The sequence below is a fragment of the Amphiura filiformis genome, chromosome 2 (genome assembly GCF_039555335.1).
Source record: "Amphiura filiformis chromosome 2, Afil_fr2py, whole genome shotgun sequence".
Classification (NCBI taxonomy): domain Eukaryota; kingdom Metazoa; phylum Echinodermata; class Ophiuroidea; order Amphilepidida; family Amphiuridae; genus Amphiura; species Amphiura filiformis.
In genome coordinates, this window is record NC_092629.1 from 52339873 (window position 1) to 52346960 (window position 7088).

At 36.9% G+C, this 7088-nt stretch overlaps 1 protein-coding gene across 1 annotated transcript in view; it reads right to left on the reverse strand.

Annotated features, from left to right (window-relative positions):
* The window catches only part of LOC140146360 (uncharacterized), a 78038-nt gene extending 71407 nt beyond the window's left edge, over positions 1-6631 (reverse strand). Inside the window, exon 1 of the mRNA XM_072168179.1 lies at positions 6318-6631. The gene's annotated coding sequence lies outside the window, so the exon portion shown is untranslated. The remainder of the gene's footprint in view (positions 1-6317) is intronic.
* Positions 6632-7088: the final 457 nt, after the last annotated feature.

Sequence of the window (7088 nt, forward strand, 5' to 3'; positions counted from 1 at the left end):
GTATTCCTTTATTCTTCAAGCTCTGCCCTCTATCGGGGTTAATTTATTGTTTAAGCTTGTTGGACATCCATATTTCGCGGTGTGTGGTTCTCTGTGGCGCTGTGGGGCAATATAGTTGGATTTCCAAATTTCGCCGTTTGTGGTTCTTTGTAGCCCTGCAGGCAATCTAGTTGGATATCTCTATTGAGCGGCGGTTGTTGGAGGTCTTTCGCGGTTCGTGGTTACAATTTTCCTTATCCTTCAAGCCTTGCCCTCTATCGAGGGCTAATTTATAGTTAAAACTTGTTGGACATCCATATTTCGCGGTGTGTGGTTCTTTGTAGCCCTGCGGGGCAATCTAGTTGGATATCCAAATTTCGCGGTTTGTGGTTCTTTGTAGCCCTGCGTTCCAATCTAGTTGGATATTTCTATTGAGCGGCAGTTGTTGTCGTTTTTTATCTCTATCGAGGGCTAATGTATAGTTAAAACTTGTTGGACATCCATATTTCGCGGTGTGTGGTTCTTTATAGCCCTGCGGGGCAATCTAGCTGGATATCCAAATTTCGTGGTTTGTGGTTCTTTGTAGCCCTGCGGGCCAAACTAGTTGGATATCCCTATTGAGCGGCGGTTGTCGGCGGTCTTTTGAGATTTGTGGTTTTAATTTCGGGCCGCCCCTCCTCTACATCCCGAGGATGCTTTTCAATAATTTAAATTATACGGTGTCAAAAATTACAATTACTTGGTATGATAATTTATCTTACCACGTGTTGACTTATATTGTTTGTTAAGGCAACTTTCCCGGTTCGTGGTTATAATTTTCCTTATCCTTCAAGCCTTGCCCTCTATCGAGGGCTAATTTATAGTTGAAACTTGTTGGACATCCATATTTCGCGGTGTGTGGTTCTTTATAGCCCTGCGGATATCCAAATTTCGCGGTTTGTGGTTCTTTGTAGCCCTGCGGGGCAATATAGTTGGATATCCCTATTGAGTGGCGGTTGTCGGTTGATTTGACGTGACAAAATATCCTGCTATGTAGACATTTATTTGTTGCTAAATTGACTTGGCATAATAATTTATTTCGCGAAGACGACATCCATTTTTGGTATGTCGACTTTTGCCATTATGTTGACTTGTTTGTTCAGTTGTCTTGGCGAGATATTTTATATCGTCATGTTGACATAATATGCTGATAATAAGTCGACATGGCAAGATAATTATCTTGTCAAGTTGTGTCACATAGACGCTTCCGTACTATATATGATAAATGTTATTTGGATTTTTTTTCCTGCTGGCCTTCCATACTAGCAGAACAATTTTCCACACCTACAGAGTGTTTGTAATCAACCTACCGGGACGGTATGACAATTGTCATGTTCTACGATGGCTGAAGATGACAGAGAGTCAGGTCTCTAAATCGATTCAACAACCATTCATACATATCACAATCATGTTTTATTGTCCTATTATCATGCGAATTTGCCCGTGGTAGGACAAAATATATTTAAATGAGAATAACAATGAGTAACGTCGTATTGCATACCCTATAATACCTGATCTAGTTTCTTGTGTTATTCAGATTTCTTTTGATCCTTGATGGTGTTGTATCACACTATGCTGTTTTTAAATAGGCCCTTAACAAAATAAACAATTTCCCTGAGAATCAAACAACTTGCTTTGATTTTAAAAAATATCACAATAGCACTGGATGTTTAAAATTATGTTATCCTTGATTTATAATGACAATAAATTGTTTAATAAAACATTGAAAAAAAAACCAGTTGGTCACCGGGTTTCGAACTCGGGATAGCGTATCTGGAGTCCAGCGCCCTAACCATTAGGCCACGGGCCTCTGCTGTAAATTACTGTGTCGAAATACAGCATTTATTATATAAATGGATGCGTCGTCCGATAAGAACAAAAGAATTGTGAAAAACTTGATTTTTTTGGCGAATGGGGCTTAGAATTTGTATGTAGGGTATCTCAGAAACTGCTAGGGTATATTTGGAAGTGAATCTGTAAAAGTAGTGTGAAGGTGATAACCAGATAGACCTGTAGCAGTGTCCAAAAATTCTGGATCAGTATGATTTGCCACTAATTTTCGCTATGAAATACCGTGTGAAATGGAAGCAAAAATATTTGTTTATTACGAACAATGATTGACTGTAGGATTGGTGGCCCTTTTGGAATTAATGAGTTGTCAAGATATTACACCTGGGACTGTAAATAAAATTTAGCAGGGTTTTAGATACATTTTGTACCCAGCGAAAAATAACATCGAACAATAGAAGTCAAGTGTTTTAATGTTAGGTGTAAATATAGTCTCGCGGGAGCATCTGTTATTAGTCTTCTTTATCAGTCTTTTTTTTTAAAACTTGCTGGTCACGGCTACCGCGTGACTCTAATAGGGGGATCGCTACACCTCCTCTACAGCGAGTCTGTTACCTTCCCAGCATTTAAGAATGCCGGTACCCATTTAGACACCTGGGTGGAGAGGAGTAATCGAGATAAAGTGACTTACTCAAGAGCACAATACGATGGCGTCACCGGGGCTCGAACCCGCAACCATCCGATTATGAGTCAGTGCCCGTTCCGCTAGGCCACCGTGCTCCCGTGCCAAATTGCACCTTTCATTTTGACAATATTCTGATAAGTCCCCCACTGACAAGGCAAACTATTCAAATTTGGTCATTTTTGACGAGACAAACTACTCAAATTACTCAAATTTAAAAAGTTGGATCATTTTTGACAAGAATCTATTCATATTTTAAATGACAAAGCAAAATTACCAAATTTGATGAGTTTCTTGTCATTTTGATGAGAAAATCCGAAGAGATTTTGAAGAGAAATCTGTTACGTCCCCATCAGAATAGTATCCCTTGACAAATTTGACAAGTTTCAAAATGAGTAGAACGAATGTGACACGTTCCAATTACGTTTATATGTAATAACATCTCAAAAAAAAGTAACTGATCCCCTTAAATATTGGCCAAAGTAATTACCCCACCCCCTTAAATAATGGCCATTAATATTCAATGGTCTATACAGTGCAACTTTCAAATCTGGACCTCACTACATTACATTGACCGGTGTTTTATTGTTGTCTGGGCTATCGTATCAAATGGGGTGTCAAAATGCGCAGAAATAAATTCTGCTTCCAACGCATTTTACAGATTTGTAATACAATAGTCCGTTTGTGAATAATGGCTATTATTTAAGGGGGTTAGTTACTTTTTTTGAGATGTTTAGTTTATCATATTGAGTAAGCATTAGGCAACGAACCACAAAACTAAAAGCTGTTGTAGAGGTTGAACCCAACGTAAGTGTGAAATATTGAAAATTCAAATCCTAAAAGATTAACATTGAAGGATATTATAGCATTTTTTTACAAACGTTATCATTGGTAATCAGACTATTTGACCCCCTCCACCTAACGAAAGGACTTTCGTTCGTGTGTAGAATGTCATCGAACTCTTGATGCAAAATGCAAAAAAAAAGGAGGTGAAAATTATGATATGTATGGCTTTATTAAAGTTTATCCAACCGTAACCATTTAATACTATATGCTATTATGATGTGACATGTGTTTACATTTGATACGCCCTCTGTTGGTCTGAGATGAAAACTGACAGGCAAAAAACACTATGGTTTACATGGAAGAAGTTGATTTTATTCATTAAGTTTGATTTCAAAGCAAATAATACTAAAAATGTTATCAAACTTGTTTACAAATGCATCAAGCTATACACATAATATCACACAAAATTTCAAGGTTTTGAAAGTCGAGTTTTGAAGAGATTTATGTGGCCTGTCATAGACACTCCTGGAAACAACAGAGGGCGGTCTGAATGTAAACATGTGACATCATAGGTCACCTCATCTATAGCTGTGTATATGCCCTGGTATATGGCTATAAATATTATTATGTTCAATGTATAGATAATGATATATCGAAAAAAACAGCGTCAACCAAGCTCAAATATACACTGCAAAAAATATTGAGTAAAAAGGTCACAACTCAACAGTTGAGTAAAATATTTGAGCAAAAAATTACTCAACATTGAGCTCACATAGGTCACAACTCAATAAATGAGTCAAAAATTACTCAACATGAGCTCAATGTTGAGTAATTTTTAACTCATTTGTTGAGATGTGACCTACATGAGCTCAATGTTGAGTAAATTTTTACTCAACTGTTGAGCTGTGATCTTTTACTCAGTGTTGAGTAAAACATTTTTACAGTGTACGACGTATCACGCCTCAACCCAAGTTGTAGAAGAAAATCACGTACTAGCATATGATTGGGGTGATAGGTTATTATTCTGCTTGATTGAGAGGGATAAGGGGACATCAATTCACACATGCCATCTTCAGAGATCTAGATACCCCCTTCCCTTCTATTTGAGAGGACGAAGTTTGCCTATTCCTAGACTTTTATACGGTAGGTACATGTATCAAAATTATTGGTACCAAATCAGTTTTAATGGTGTACATTGAAAATCGTGTTTTTTCCAAATACAACATACCAGTAGAGTCTTCTTGAAATGATCATATCGAGGGTTGACAAACAAAAGGCCTTAACTTACTTTTGGCCATTTTGAGATTTTGGTACCAAAATAATCTGTAATACCCACAGATTCTTAAATCATAAGCCTTAACTCAATTCAACTTCCTATTGCATCTATAGCACAATAATACTTGGTCACATCTCAATGCAAAATATTATGTTTACTCATTTTATTCAAAAAGGCACTTTTTGAGTTAAGGCCTTCTGTTTGTCAACCCTCGATATGTTGTTATGACTGGCTATGACATTAATGATCATAATTATGTTAACCCTAAGAACTACCTGCCGATTGGCTCAAATGAATATTGTGTCCAATTTTGAACCAATCAAGGAGAATATTAATAAGGTCCTTTGCAAATGCAACTTTGACCATTTAAAGCCTAGATATAATTGGTAATTAAAATGAACATTTCAAGTATAACCCAATCAAAAGTGCTGTTAAATAACTAGTAGTGTCCAGGGGGTTAAATTTTGATGCGGCAGTCTTGATTATCACTGGAAACTGATGAGTGCATGTGCCAATATTCTGTAGCTCAGTAGCCTATTTATATTTTGGAACTATAATATTGATATATAAAGTACGTTTTGCTGAGTGAAATATTTTATACAATGACATGGAAGCATTCATGTATATAGTATGGTTTGTTTACGAAGGCAGTCGTAACATAAGTACTGCGATCCTGACTAGATTTGTGTGTTATTAAAGTTAAAAGCCGGTGTTAAAAGGCCGGGTCAAAAGTCATCCAGAGATTGCTTGCTCTTTGGGGTTGTGCTTTGGTCACGGTGCACCTTCATTGAATTCGAGGACATTTTGTGTATTTTGAATACATTTTCGTATTTGACTCGGAAAGTCTCATTTATGCCTTAAATTGCATTAACTTCTTATATTCAAGAACAGGATTACAAAAGTATAGGTCTACATAACATTTTGAAAAAATGAAAATCATGAAACAGCTTAATTGCCATAAAACTTTTTCTGGAGAAAACTATTTTGGAGAAAATAACAAATCAAAATTAATTTGACTCATTTCAGTGGTCACTTTTTAAACACCAATAATCATGATAATGTTGTTTATAAAATACTCTTGATGAAATGTTGGCTTGTTTCTTTTTAAGTTTTTCCTTAATCTTGAGACTTCGTTCCATATGGGCTTTTCTTGATTACTGGGCTATTAAATGTTGTTGAACTATTATATAGGCTATACCTACCAAAGGCATCTTTTTGTCGTTTTTACATGTTTGATTATTACACTATGGACCACAATGGCTTCATCCCAATGGCATAGTCCAATAACCTCAATTAAACAATCATAGAGCAAAATTTGACCTCAAGTTGCGGAGTATGAGTTTTTGTACCCAAAGTTTCAAAGGTCATTCAATGAATGTACAAATGTATTGGGGTTAAAGAACTGTGCCCTGGTAGATGAACATGTTGTGGATCCTAGTGTTACAACGATTCAAAACACAAGACAAATGTGTCAGTCTCCAGACCCGTACGCAGTGCAGCGTTGGGGCTACCCCCTCCCATGTCTTGGTAAAAGGTTTTTTAAAGCCCTAAAAAATCCCAATTTGCGAGCGTATCAAAAATACATTTTTAATGCTTATTTGGTCAACTGAGGTCCAGTTTCCACCCCCCGGTCCTGGAAAAAGACACTTTTTCAAATTCCGCATCCTGTGTGTCTCCGTATGGAGTGACCCCCCAACAAACAAACATACAGACAAACAAACATAACCAAATTATACTGCAGTTATATTTTGATTCAATCGCACCTACCTGTTGATTGTAGATATTCGCACTCTTGAAGTTATTCCGTTACAGTTTAGAAAGCTAGCTCTGGGCAACAAGCCGGGAACAAAACGAATCCAAAGCTCTTTTAGCCGCGCCAGCAGCCGCTGTACATGCTACACGGATCTGAATACTACCAAAATGCGTTCCTTGTTCCAAATACCAAGTTCATGCAACGGACAGCAAAACTGACAGCACCGTGCTGGCTAGTAGTTTTATGTTCGTGTGTTTGAGATAAACATACGAAAAGCACAGACTCAACGATAAACTAATACTCCATGCGAGGATGATATTCCTTTTTATTTTATGTGGATCATAACCAATGCATTCAGATTCAGTGATATGACTGTGATACTGAAAGTATAAAATGACACATAAATAATTCTGCGGGCGGCGCACTCTAACTGCATCATTTGTGTATGCTATAGTTAAAGTGCACACGCGTACAGAAATACGGTAGCTGAAAACTTATTAAAAAAATCCCCTAAAAAGGGAATGGCTACCATCATATATATTTTAGTTGTTACACCATAAAACTGGTTGCAAATATACTTTTGACTGTTTGATATCATTTTATCAAGATATGGCATTAAAATCATTCTGTTCTGCTTCCCATTTCGCACTTGCACGGAAACAATATCACTCTCTGCGACACTTAAGGTGTTTTCACAGAGAAGGTCGCTTAATTATACTGGCCCAGCAAGTTCAAATATAATTAGTGTGTGACTGATCTACCAAATGCTATACTTTGGTATCCTA